The following is a 13,030-nucleotide window of genomic DNA, read 5'->3' on the forward strand; positions in this document are numbered from 1 at the left end:
TAGTCACAACTTTAAAGAGATATAATTCACATAACATAAAATTTATTTTTTAAATGTACAATTCAGTGGTTTGTAGTAAGTTTACAGAGCTGTATAGTCATCACCACTTTAGAATTTTTTCTTCAAAAAAGGCTTCCCTGGTGGTGCAGTGGTTGAGAGTCCGCCTGTCGATGCAGCGGACACAGGTTTGTGCCCCGGTCTGGGAAGATCCCACATGCCGCAGAGCGGCTGGGCCCGTGAGCCATGGCCGCTGAGTCTGCGCGTCCGGAGCCTGTGCTCCGCAACGGGAGAGGCCACAACAGTGAGAAGCCCATGTACTGAAAAAAAAAAAAATTAAAAAAAGGAATCCCATACACATCAGCAGTCATTTTCTACTGTGTCTTCTTCTAGCCCCTGGGCAAGTATTAATCTATTTTCTGTCTTTATGGATTTACGTATTTTGGACATTTCATATAACTGGGCATATAATGTCATATAACTGGGCATATAATATCATATAACATTTTCATATTAATATTTATATAACATGTGACCTTTTGTGTCTAGCTACTTTCACTTGGCATGTTTTCAAATATCATCCATGTTGTATTATGTGTCAGTACTTTATTACTTTTGTGGCTAAATAATATTCTATTGCACAGATATACAACATTTTGTTTATCCATTCATCAGTTGTTGAACATTTGGATTGTTTCCATTTTCAGCTATTATAAATAATGTTGCTATGAACATTTGTGTACAAGTTTTTGTGTGGACATGTTTTCATTTTTCTTGGTATTTACCTAAGAGTAAAATTGCTGGGTCATAAGATAACTCTATGTTTAACTTTTTGAGGAAATGTCACATTGTTTTCTAAAGTGGCGCCACAATTTTACATTCCAACCAGAAAAGTATGAGGATCGATTTCTCCACGTTCTCACCAAAACTTGTTATTGTCTGTCTTTTTGATTTGGCCATACTAGTATGTTCAAAGCAGTATCTCATTGCACTTTTGATATTTGCATTTCCCTAATGACCACTGATATTCAGCATCTTTTCATGTACTTTTTTTTTTTTTTTTTGGCCACTCCGGGTGACTTGCAGGATTTTAGTTCCCTGACCAGGGATTGAACCCAGGCCCTTGGCAATGGACGTGTGGAGTCCTAACCACTGGACCACCAGGGAATTCCCTTATGTACCTTTCGACCATTTGTATATCTTTTTTGGAGAAATGTCTATTTGGATTCTTTGTCCATTTTATAATTTGTCTTTTTTTGTCTTTTTGTCTTTTTTTTCTTAGTTGTGTTTCTTTTATATTCTAGTTATAAGTCTTTCATCAGATGTATGTTTTCCAATATTTTCTCCCATTCTGTGGATTGTCTTCACTTACTTGATGGTGTACTTCGAAGCACAAATGTTTTTAATTTCGATGAAATCCTATTTATCTGTTTTTTTTGTTTTTTGGTTTTTTTGCACTTGTGATTTTGGAAAACATTGCCTAATCCAAGATGGCAAAGATTTACTCCAATGCTTCTATATTTTCTTCTAAGAATTTTAGTTTTAGCTATTACATTTAGATCTTTCACCATTTGCATATTTGCATACAATTTTTGTATATGTTATAAAGTAGGTGTCCAACTTCATTTTTTTGCATGTAGATATCAAATTGTCCCAATACTGTTTGTTGAAAATTCCACTCTTTCCCCATTGCATTGTGTTGGCAACCTTATCAAAACTCAATTGATCATAAATTTAATAATTTATTTCTGGACACTCAAGTCTATTCCATGGATCTATGTCTGTCTTTATGCCAGTACAACACTGCCCTGATTACTGCAGCTTGTAGGAAATTTTGAAATCAGGAAGTGTGAATACTCCAACTTTCTTCTTTTTTCCCCAAGATAGTTGGGCTATTCTGGGTCCCTTAAATTTCCATAAAAATTTTAAGCTCAGCTTGCCAATATCTGCAAAATGTCCAGCTGAAATTTTGATAGTGATTACATTAAATTTCTAGATCAGTTTGGAGACTACTGCCATTTTAATGATATTAAGCCAAATCCATGAACATGGGCTGTATTTCCATTTATTTAAGTCTTCTTTCACTACTTCTATCAGTGTCTTATAGTTAGCTATTTACAAGTCTTACATTTCTTTTCTTAAATTTATTCCTAAGCATTTCATTCTGTTTTGATGCTATTGCAAAAAGAATGCTGTCTTAATTTCAGTTTTGGATTGTTCATTGCTAGTGAATAGAAATAAAACTGATTTTTGTACATTGATCTTGTATCCTGCAACCCTGCTGAACTAATTTATTCTAATATTTTTGTGGATTTTCCATATACAAGATCATGTCATCTGCAAATATAGTTTTATTGATACTTCTTCCTTTTCAACGTGGATAAATTTTACTTCTCTTTCTTGCCTAGCTGGCCTGGCTAGAATCTTCAGTACAAGTTTGAATAGGAGTAACAAGAGCTGACATCCTTGTCTAGTACTTCATCTCAGGTGGAAAACATTCAGTCTCTTACCATTAAGTACGATATTAGCTATGCGGTGTTTTAGACAGTCTATCAGGTTGAGGAAGTTCCCCTCTAAATTAGCCTGCTTAGGCTGCTATAACAAAATACTAAAGACTGGGTGGTTTAAACATTAGGCATTTAGGGACTTCCCTGGCAGTCCAGTGTGTAAGACTCTGTGCCTCTGATGTAGGGGGCCCGGGTTAGATCCCTGGTCAGGGAACTAGATCCCGCATGCATTCTGCAACTAAGAGTCCGCATGCCATAACTAAGAAGTCTGCATGCCACAACGAAAAGATCTTGTATGCTGCAACGAAGTTCTTGTGTGCCCCAACTAAGATGTGGTGCAGCCAAAATAAATAAATAAATATTAAAAAAATAAACAATAGGCATTTATTTTCTCATATTTCTGGAGACTAGAAACCTAAGATCAAGGTGCCAGCAAGATTGGGTTCTGGTGAGGCCTCTTTTCCTGGCTTGCAGGTGACCTCCTTCTTGCTGTGTCCTGACATGGCCATTTCTGTGTGTGTGTGTGTGTGTGTGTGTATGTGTGTGTGTGTATGTGCATTTAGAGGGAGGGAGAGATTGATCTCTGGTGTCTCTTCCTTTTCTTATAAAGACATCAGATTAGGGTACTATCCTATGACTTCATTTAACATTAGTTACCTCCTTAAAGGCCCTATTTCCAAATACAGTTACATTGGGTGTTAGGGCTTCAACATGAAAATTTTTTTTGGTGGGAGGGGACACAATTTAGTCCATAACACCTGTTATTCCTAGTTTGTTTAATTTTTTTTTAATCATGAAAGTGTATTGGATTTTGTCAAGTGCTTTTTCTGGTGCATTGAGGTTATTATCTAGTTTTTGTTCTTTTGTATATTAATATGGTGTGTTACATTGGGATTGATTTTTAGCTGTTAAACCAACCTTACATTCCTGGGATAAATCCCACTTAGTCATAGTGTATAATCCTTTTTACATGTTACTGGGTTCTGTTTCCTAGGGTTTTGATTTTTTTCTTTTTTTTTCTTTTTGAAAGAATGTGTGTGGGGAATTTCCTGGCATTCCTGTGGTTAGGACTCCATGCTCTCACTGCTGAGGGCCCAGATTCAATCCCTGGTCAGGAAACTAAGATCCCACAAGCTGCGTGGTGTGGCCAAAAAACGAACAAACAAACAAAAAAAAACCATAAAATAAAGAATGTGTGTGTATATATTTATAAGAATTATTGGTCTGTAGTTTTCTTGTTATATCTTTGTCAGGTTTTGATATCAGGGCAATATTGGCCTCATAGAATGAGTTAGAACGTGTTCCCTTCTCTTTTGTTTTTTGGAAGATTTTGTGAAGGGTTAGTGTTAATTCTTTAAATGTTTGGTAAAATTCACCAGTGAAGCCTATAGTTCTAGGGTTTTCTTCATGGAAAGTTGTTTTTTTAAATTATTAATTCAATAGCTTTATTTGTTCCGTTTTTCTGTTTCTTCTTGAGGTAGTTTCAGTAGTTTTTGTCTTTCTAGGAATTTGCCTATTTCAACTAGGTTATCTAATTTGTTCATTGTATTTCCTCATTGGGAAGTTACAATGTCACAAAGCTTAGTGTTCTGAGATTCAGTCATTAAAAAAAAAAAAAAGCTCCTTGGACTGTTGCAAAACTTTATTTCCAGAGTTATGAAAAAGTTGATTTTGACAATTTTTTTGCCACTGTCCTCATTCCTTTTATGGAGTAGTGAAATTTTGGATGTCCTCAGTCTGCTATTCTGGCACTTGCTCTGATTAATTCATCTATTATGTATCCATTCCTCACCCTCTTGAGGTTTTTTTTTTGAGCTAAAAATGAATTTAATAAAGACTATTTTAGTACCTTAGCCTCTCCAGGAGAGTTGGAGAACCACACTTGGGAACTCTCATCCAGGAACCATTTCCAAAATCACACCACAGAACTGGCTCCATAAAGCCACACTGTTTCTACTGCTTCTGCTCCTGCTATCCACAGATCCTGCTGCTTTCAGCACTGACATCATCAATGCTAGATACTGGATGCTGCTGCTAGAACATAACTGCTCCTTTGGAAAAGTAGCTACCACCGTGGCTGCCACCTGCCCTAGCACTGATTCCACTAAATCAATTTGATTCACTAGTGTTTGTCTCAAAGTCTAATGTAGGAGAATTCTGATTGATAGAGCTGTGGTCATGTATCTGTGCTTTGGCTGTAAGAAAGGCTGAGTAAGTTGATTTTTAAAATATTATGTTGGGTGGTACTCTTTGCTCCTTACCAAGACTCGTATGATGGGAATTTCCCAAACATGGGATGGTAGTCTCCATTTTCCATAAAATACTTGCTATGTCATAATTAAAGAAAGAATAGTGACTTGCACTTTAAATGCTTGCTTACCATAAGTCTTTTAATCTTAAACCACCTCCACTCCCCACTTATTTCATGTCATTTATTTTTTGAAGAAGTGGGACATTCTAATAGTTGAATTTTCCACATTCTACATTTGGATTGTTGCATCCTCATGGTAGTTTAACATATGTCTCTATTTCTTGTATTTCCTGCTTATTTGTGGTTGGATATCTAGATTTAGCTCCTTTAAAGATTTTGTCTTTGTGGTTGAATATTTCGGTTTCACCATGATGTATTTTTGTAAAGATTTCTCTGTATTTTTCCTACTTGCAGTTTGTTGGTATACTGAATCTGCAGATTGTCTTCCATCGCTTCTGAAAAAATTTCAGCCATTATCTCTTCAAATATTGTCTCTTATTCTGCCTCTTCTTCTAAACCTCTAATTAAATATGTTATATCTACCCACTGTATCCTTTATGTCACTGGTTCTCTATGGCAATTTTCATGTTTTTACCTTTTCATGCTGCATTTTGGATAGTTTCTTCTCATTTTTCCTTCAGTTCTGCAATTCTTAAGTTGTGTCCAATCTGTTGTTAGACCCACCTATCTTTTGTTTTTAATTTCATTTATTGTATTGTTTTATTTGTATAAGTTCTGTTTGATTTTTTATCAGATCTGCTATGTTGCTTTTATAGTTTCCTCTTCCCTGGAGATATTTTCAAGCTTATATATTATTTCAACATAATAAGCATGGAGACTTCCCTGGTGCACAGTGGTTAATAATCCACCTGCCAATGCAGGGGACACGGGTTCGATCCCTGGTCTGGGAAGATCCCACATACCATGGAGTAACAAAGCTGAGAGCTACAACTACTGAAGCCCTCGTGCCAAAAGCCTGTGCTCCACAACAAGAGAAGCCACTGCAATGAGAAGCCTGCACACTGCAACGAAGAGTAGCCCCAGCTCGCCGCAACTAGAGAAAGCCTGTGCACAGCAACAAAGACCCAAGGCAGCCAAAAAAACCCCAAAAAACATAATAAGCATGGAGGCCTGATATCTCCTGGAACTGTTCATCGTGTGTGTTGATTCTCACTTGTGTTGGCTTTAATTTATTTATGTGCTGGTCATCATGTTTTAAAAAATATCTGTAGAAACAATCAGAAACCTAAGATGAAATAATGATTTTCATCTGATTCTTCCAGGCACTTGAGGCCCTTTACCTTTCTAGGACTATCTTAATCTAAATTCTGAGATTGAAGTTGCCTTAACCGCCCAGGTGAGGAATCTGGGTTATCTCTTGTCTTGAGAGTGTAGCCCTTTGCAAGACCTTAGTTTAATGGAGTAATGAGGTATGAGAGTTTCCGCCTGGGGTTGGACCTATGTTTTTGGCTTCTGTGCCCTTTGTCCAGTAAGTCCATTAAACCCAGCTAGGTTTGCTTCTCCAGGTTTTGACCTTCTCTCAGATTTTAGCCAGGTAAATTTCTCATTATCTTTTAAACTCTTTCAGTTCTTTTAAGAAGATTTTAAAAAATATTTCATCCTGCTTAATTTTCTTCAGAAGGATTGGTTTGAATTATTTAGGCCATAGTTGCTGGATGCAGAGGCAAGTAAATATATTTTGAAAAATTATACAGGAATACCTCATTTTATTGCACTTCACTTTATTGTGCTGCCAAGATGTTACTTTTTTTTACAAATTGAAAGTCTGTGGCAACCCTGCATTGAGCAAGTCTATTGGCACCATTTTTCCAATAGCATTTGCTCACTTAATGTCTCTGCAACACATTTTGGTAATTCTCAAAATATAGCAAACTTTTAAGTTATTATTATATTTGTTATGGTGATCTGTAATTAGTGATCTTTGATTTACTACTGTAATTGTTTTGGGGCACCGTGAACCATGCCCATTTAAGAAGGCAAACTTAATCGATAAATGTGTGTGTTCTGACTGCTCCCCTGTCTCTCTCCATCTCCTCAGGCCTTTCTACTCCTTGAGACACAACAATATTGAAATTAGTCTAATTAATAACTCTACAATTGTCTCTCAGTTTTCAGGTGAAAGAGTCACATATGTCTCACTTTAAATCAAAAGCTAAAAATGATTAAGCTTAGTGAGGAAGGCATGTGCAAAGCTGAGATAGGTTGAAAGCTGGGCCTCTTTCACCAGGTAGTTAGCCAAGTTGTGAATGCAACAGAAAAGTTCTTGAAGGAAATTAAAACTGCTCCTCCAGTGAATATATGAATGATAAAGTGAAACAGCCTTATTGCTGATATGGAGAAAGTTTTAGTGGTCTGGACAGAAGATTAAACCAGCCACAACATTCTCTCAAGCCAAAGCCTAATCCAGAGCAAGACCCTAACTTCCTTCAATTTTATGAAGGCTGAGAGAGGTGAGGAAGCCACAGCAGAAAAGTTTGAAGCTAGCAGAGGCTGGTTCTTGAGGTTTAAGAAGCCCTCTCCAAAACATAAAAGTGCAAGGTGAAGCAGCAAGAGCTGATGTAGAAGCTGCAGCAAGTTATCCAGAAGATCTAGCTAAGGTAATTAATGAAGGTGGCTACAGTAAACAACAGATTTTCAGTGTGGATGAAACAGCCTTCTACTGGAAGATGCCATCTAGGCTTTCATAACTAGAGAGAAGTTAATGCCTGGATTCAAAGCTACAAAGGACAGGCTGACTCTCTTGATAGGGGCTAATGCAGCTGGTGACTTGAAGTTGAAGCCAATGCTCATTTACCATTCCAAAAATTCTAGGGCCCTTAAAAATTATGCTAAATCTACTCCACTTGTGCTCTATAAGTGGCACAAAGCCTGGATGACAGCACATCTGTTTACAACATGGTTTGCTGAATATTTTAAGCCCACTTTCAGAACTACTCCTCAGAAAAAAAGATTACTTTCAAAATACTACTGCTCATTGAAAATGTGCCTGGCCACCCAAGAGCGCTGATGGAGATATACAATGAGATTTATGTTATTTTCATGCCTGCTAACACAATGCCCATTCTGCAGCCCATGGATCAAGGAATAATTTTGACTGTCAAGTCTTATCAAAGAAATACATTTCGTAAGGTTATAGCTGCCATACATTGTGATTCCTTTGATGGATCTGGGCAAAGTCAATTGAAAACCTTCTAGAAAGGATCCACCATTCTAGATGCCATTAGGAACGTTTGTGATTTGTGAGAAGAGGTCAAAATATCAAATATCAGTTTGGAAGAAGTTGATTCCAACTCTCATGGATGACTTTGAGGGGTTCAAGATTTCAGTTGGGAGATGTGGTGGAAATGGCAAGAGATTTAGAATTAGAAGTGAAGTCTGTTATTTGTTTCTATGTGTCTGAATTGCTGCAATCTCATGATAAAACTTTAATGGATGAGGAATTGCTTCTTATGGATGAGCAAAGAAAGTGGTTTCTTGAGATGGAAACTACTCCTGTTGAAGATTCTGTGAAGATTGCCGAAATGACAACAAAGAATTTATTTTTAAAATTTTATTATTATTTTTTATTGGAGTATAGCTGCTTTACAATGCTGTGTTAGTTTGTGCTGTACAATGAAGTGAATTCACCAGCTATACGTATACATATATCCCCTCCCTCTTGGACCTCCCTCCCACCCCCACCCCCATCCTATCCATCTAAGTCATCACAGAGCACTGAGCTGAGCTCCTTGTGTTATACAGCAGGTTCCCACTAGCTAGCTATTTTAACATGGCAGTGTATAAATGTTAATCCTAATCTCCCAGTTAGTTCCACCCTTCACTTCCCCCACTGTATCCACATGTCTTTTCTCTAGGTCTGTGTCTCTATTCCTGCCCTGCAAATAGGTTCATCTGTACCATTTTTCTAGATTCCACATATATGCATTAATATACGGTATTTGTTTTTCTCTTTCTTACTTACTTCACTCTGTATGACAGACTCTAGGTCCATCCACATCTCTACAAATGACCCAATTTTGTTCCTTTTTATGGCTGAGCAATATTCCATTGTATATATGTACCACATATTCTTTATCCATTCATCTGTAGATGGACATTTAGGTTGTTTCCATGTCCTGGCTATTGTAAATAGTGCTGCAATGAACACTGGGGTACATGTGTCTTTTTGAATTATGGTTTTCTCAGGGTATATGCCCAGTAGTGGGACTGCTGGGTCATATGGTAGTTCTATTTTTAGTTTTTGAAGGAACCTCCAGACTGTTCTCTATAGTGGCTGTCTCAATTCACATTCTCACCAACAGTGCAAGAGGGTTCCCTTTTCTCCACACCCTCTCCAGCATTTATTGTTTGTAGATTTTTTTGTTGATGGCCATTCTGACTGGTGTGAGGTGATACTTCAGTGTAGTCTTGATTTGCATTTCTCTAGTAATTAGTGATGTTGAGAATCTTTTCATATTATTTGTGATTGGTCTGTTTATATTTTCTAATTCTTCCTCATTCAGTCTTGGAAAGTTGTACCTTTCTAAGAATCTGTCCATTTCTTCCAGGTTGTCTATTTTATTGTCATATAATTGCTTGTAGTATTCTCTTATGATCCTTATATTGCTGCAATGTCAAGTGTAATTTCTCCTTTTTCATTTATAATTTTATTGATTTGAATCCTCTCCCTTTTTTCTTGATGAGTCTGGCTAAAGGTTTATCAATTTTGTTTATCTTCTCAAAGAACCAACTTTTAGTTTTATTGATCTTTGCTATTGTTTACTTCATTTCTATTTCATTTATTTCTGCTCTCATCTTTATAATTTCTTTCCTTCTACTAACATCTTTGTTTTTTGTTCTTTTTCTTTCTCTAGTTGCTTTAGGTGTAAGGTTAAATTGTTCATTCGAGATTTTTCTTGTTTCTTGAGGGGAGATAGAATTGCTATAAACTTCCCTCTTAGAACTGCTTTTGCTACATCCCTTTAGGTTTTGGGTTGTCATGTTTTCGTTATTTGTTTCTATGTATTTTTAAAATTTCCTCTTTGATTTCTTTAGTGATCTCTTGGTTATTGAGTAGCATATTGTTTAGCCTTCATGTGTTTTTGTATTTTTCCTGTAATTGATTTCTAATCTCATAGCATTGTGGTTGGAAAATATGCTGGATACAATTTCAATTTTCTTAAATTTTCCAAGGCTTGATTTGTGACCCAAGATGTGATTTATCCTGGAGAATGTTCTGTGTGCACTTGAGAAGAAAATGTATTCTGCTGCTTTCGGGCGGAATGTCTTATGAATATCAATTAAATCTATCTGGTTTATTGTGTCATTTAGAGCTTGTGTTTATTTATTTTCTGTCTGGATGATCTGTCCATTGGTGCAAGTGGGGTGTTAAAGTCCCCCCACTATTATTATGTTACTGTCGATTTCCCCTTTTATGGCTGTTAGCATTTGCTTAATGTATTGAGGTGCTCCTATGTTGGGTGCATAAATATTCATAATTGTTGTATCTTCTTGGATTGATCCCTTGATCATTATGTAGTGTCCTTCTTTATCTTTTTTTTTCCTCCACTAAAAGGATTTTTTTTTTGAATTTTATGTGAGCAAACTTTTTTTTTTTTATTAATTAATTTATTTTTGCTGTGTTGGGTCTTCATTTCTGTGCGAGGGCTTTCTCCAGTTGTGGCAAGCGGGGGCCACTCCTCATTGTGGTGCGTGGGTCTCTCACTATCGCGGCCTCTTGTTGCGGAGCACAGGCTCCAGACGCGCAGGCTCAGTAGTTGTGGCTCACGGGCCCAGCCGCTCCACGGCATGTGGGATCCTCCCAGACCAGGGCTCGAACCCGTGTACCCTGCACTAGCAGGCAGACTCTCAACCACTGCGCCACCAGGGAAGCCCCCTTCCTTATCTCTTATAACAGTCTTTATTTTAAAGTTTATTTTATCTGATATGAGTATTGCTACTCCAGCTTTCTTTTGATTTCCCATCCACTCACTTTCAGTCTGTATGTGTCCCTAGGTCTGAAGTGGGTCTCTTGTAGACAGCACATATACGGGTCTTGCTTTTGTATCCATTTATCCAGTCTTTTGGTTGGAGCATTTAATCCATTTACATTCAAGGTAATTATCAATATGTGTGTTCCTATTACCATTTTCTCAATTGTTTTGGGTTTGTTTTTGTGGTTCTTTTTCCTCTCTTGTGTTTCCCGCCTAGAGAAGTTCCTTCAGCATTTGCTGTAAAGCTGGTTTGGTGGAGCTCAATTCTTAGCTTTTGCCTGTCAGTAAAGCTTTTGATTTCTCCATTGAATCTGAATGAGATCCTTGCTGGGTAGAGCAATCTTGGTTGTAGGTTTTTCCCTTTCATCACTTTAAATATACCATGCCATTCCCTTCTGGCCTGCAGAGTTTCTGCAGAAACATCAGCTGTTAACCTTATGGGGATTCTCTTGTATGTTATTTGTTGCTTTTCCCTTGCTGTTTTTAAACATTTTTTTTTCTTTGAATTTAATTTTTGTTAGTTAGATTAACATGTGTCTTGGTGTGTTTCTCCTTGGGTTTATCCTGCCTGGGACTCTCTTCACTTCACTTCCTGGACTTGGGTGGCTATTTCCTTTCCCATGTTAGGGAAGTTCTCAACTATAATCTCTTCAAATATTTTCTCAGACCTTTTCTCTTTCTCTTCTTCTTCTGGGAACCCTATATTTCGAATGTTGGTGTGTTTAATGTCCCAGAAATCTCTGAGCCTGTCCTCATTTCTTTTCATTCTGTCTTCTTTATTCTGCTCCTCAGCAGTTATTCCCACCATTCTATCTTCCAGCTCACTTAACTATTCTTCTGCCTCAGTTATTCTGCTATTGATTCTTTCTACTGTATTTTTCATTTCAGTTGTCGCTTTGTTCATCACTGTTTGTTTGTTCTTTAGTTCTTCTAGGTCTTTGTTAAACATTTCTTGTATTTTCTCAATCCTTGCCTCCATTCTATTTCCGAGATTTTGGATCATTTTTACTATCATTACTCTGAATTCTTTTTTAGGTAGGTTTCCTATTTCCTCCTCATTTACTTGGTCTTGCAGTTTTTTACCTTGCTCTTCCGTCTGTAATGTATTTTTTTGTCATCTCATTTATTTTGATGGGTGGGGCTTTGTTCCTGTCTTACTGGCTGTTTGGCCTGAGGTGTCCAGTACTGGAGTTTACAGGCACTTGGGTACAGCTGGGTCTTGGTGCTGAGATGAGGACTTTGGGAGACCTCACTCCATTTGATATTCCCTGGGGTCTGGGGTTCTGTTAGTCCAGTGGTTTGGACTCAGTGCTCCCACCACAGGAGCTCAGGCCTGACCCCCAGCCTGGGAACCAAGTTCTTGCAAGCCATGCGGTGTGGAAAAAAAAAAAAAAGAAAAAGAAAAAGAGAGCAGAACAATAACAAAGAATAAAAAATATATTAGAAAGAAAAAAAATACGAATGAAATGACAACAAGGCAAAACAGAACCACAACAGCAAAAAAAAAAAAAAAAAAAAAAAAAAAAAGACCAGAAGCAGCCTTGGAGGTGGGGTCTAGGCTCAGGACCCTCGTGGCCAGAAAATTCCTTGTGGGTTTGGGGTCGTGGCTTAGGCTCAGCCTAGACAGTGGGGGCCACGGAGAGTGGAGGTCGAGGCCTGGGACCCCAGCAGGCTTGCTGGGCCCGAGCAGTCAGGGGAGATGCTAGCTGCGTTCCCCTCTGATCCCCCAATCCCCCAGAGGTCTCTCTCTGTCCCCACTCATCCCTGCACCATGGGTGGGCTCCCCCTCTGGTCATGGAACCCCTCCCCTCCCCCAGCCACCCCTCACAGGTGCCGGTCCCCTGCTGCCTCCACTTTCTCTCCCCCCTCCTTCCCTGCCACGTCCTACCTGGTTGTGTGGGTACTTTTCCTGTCCCTTTAGGTGTCCGATGTCCCCCACCAGAGCCTGGGAGTTGCCCTAGTTGTGTCAAGAATTTAGAATATTACATAAATGTAGTTGGTAAAGCAGTTGCAGAGTTTGAGAGGGTTGACTCCAATTCTTAAAGAAGTTCTACTGAGCAGGGTAAAGTGCCATCAAACAGCCTTGAACGCTACAGAGAAATCCTTCATGAAAGACAGACCTCCTTGCTGTCTTATTCAAGAGACTGCCTCAGCCACCCACCTTCAGCAACCACCACCCTGATCAGTCAGCAGCATCAACATCAGGGCAAGACTCCCGCCGGCAAAGATTTTGACTCACCGAAGGCTCAGATGATGGTTAGCATTATTTAGCAATAAAGTAT

Source organism: Mesoplodon densirostris, chromosome 1 (genome assembly GCF_025265405.1).
Source record: "Mesoplodon densirostris isolate mMesDen1 chromosome 1, mMesDen1 primary haplotype, whole genome shotgun sequence".
Lineage (NCBI taxonomy): Eukaryota > Metazoa > Chordata > Mammalia > Artiodactyla > Ziphiidae > Mesoplodon > Mesoplodon densirostris.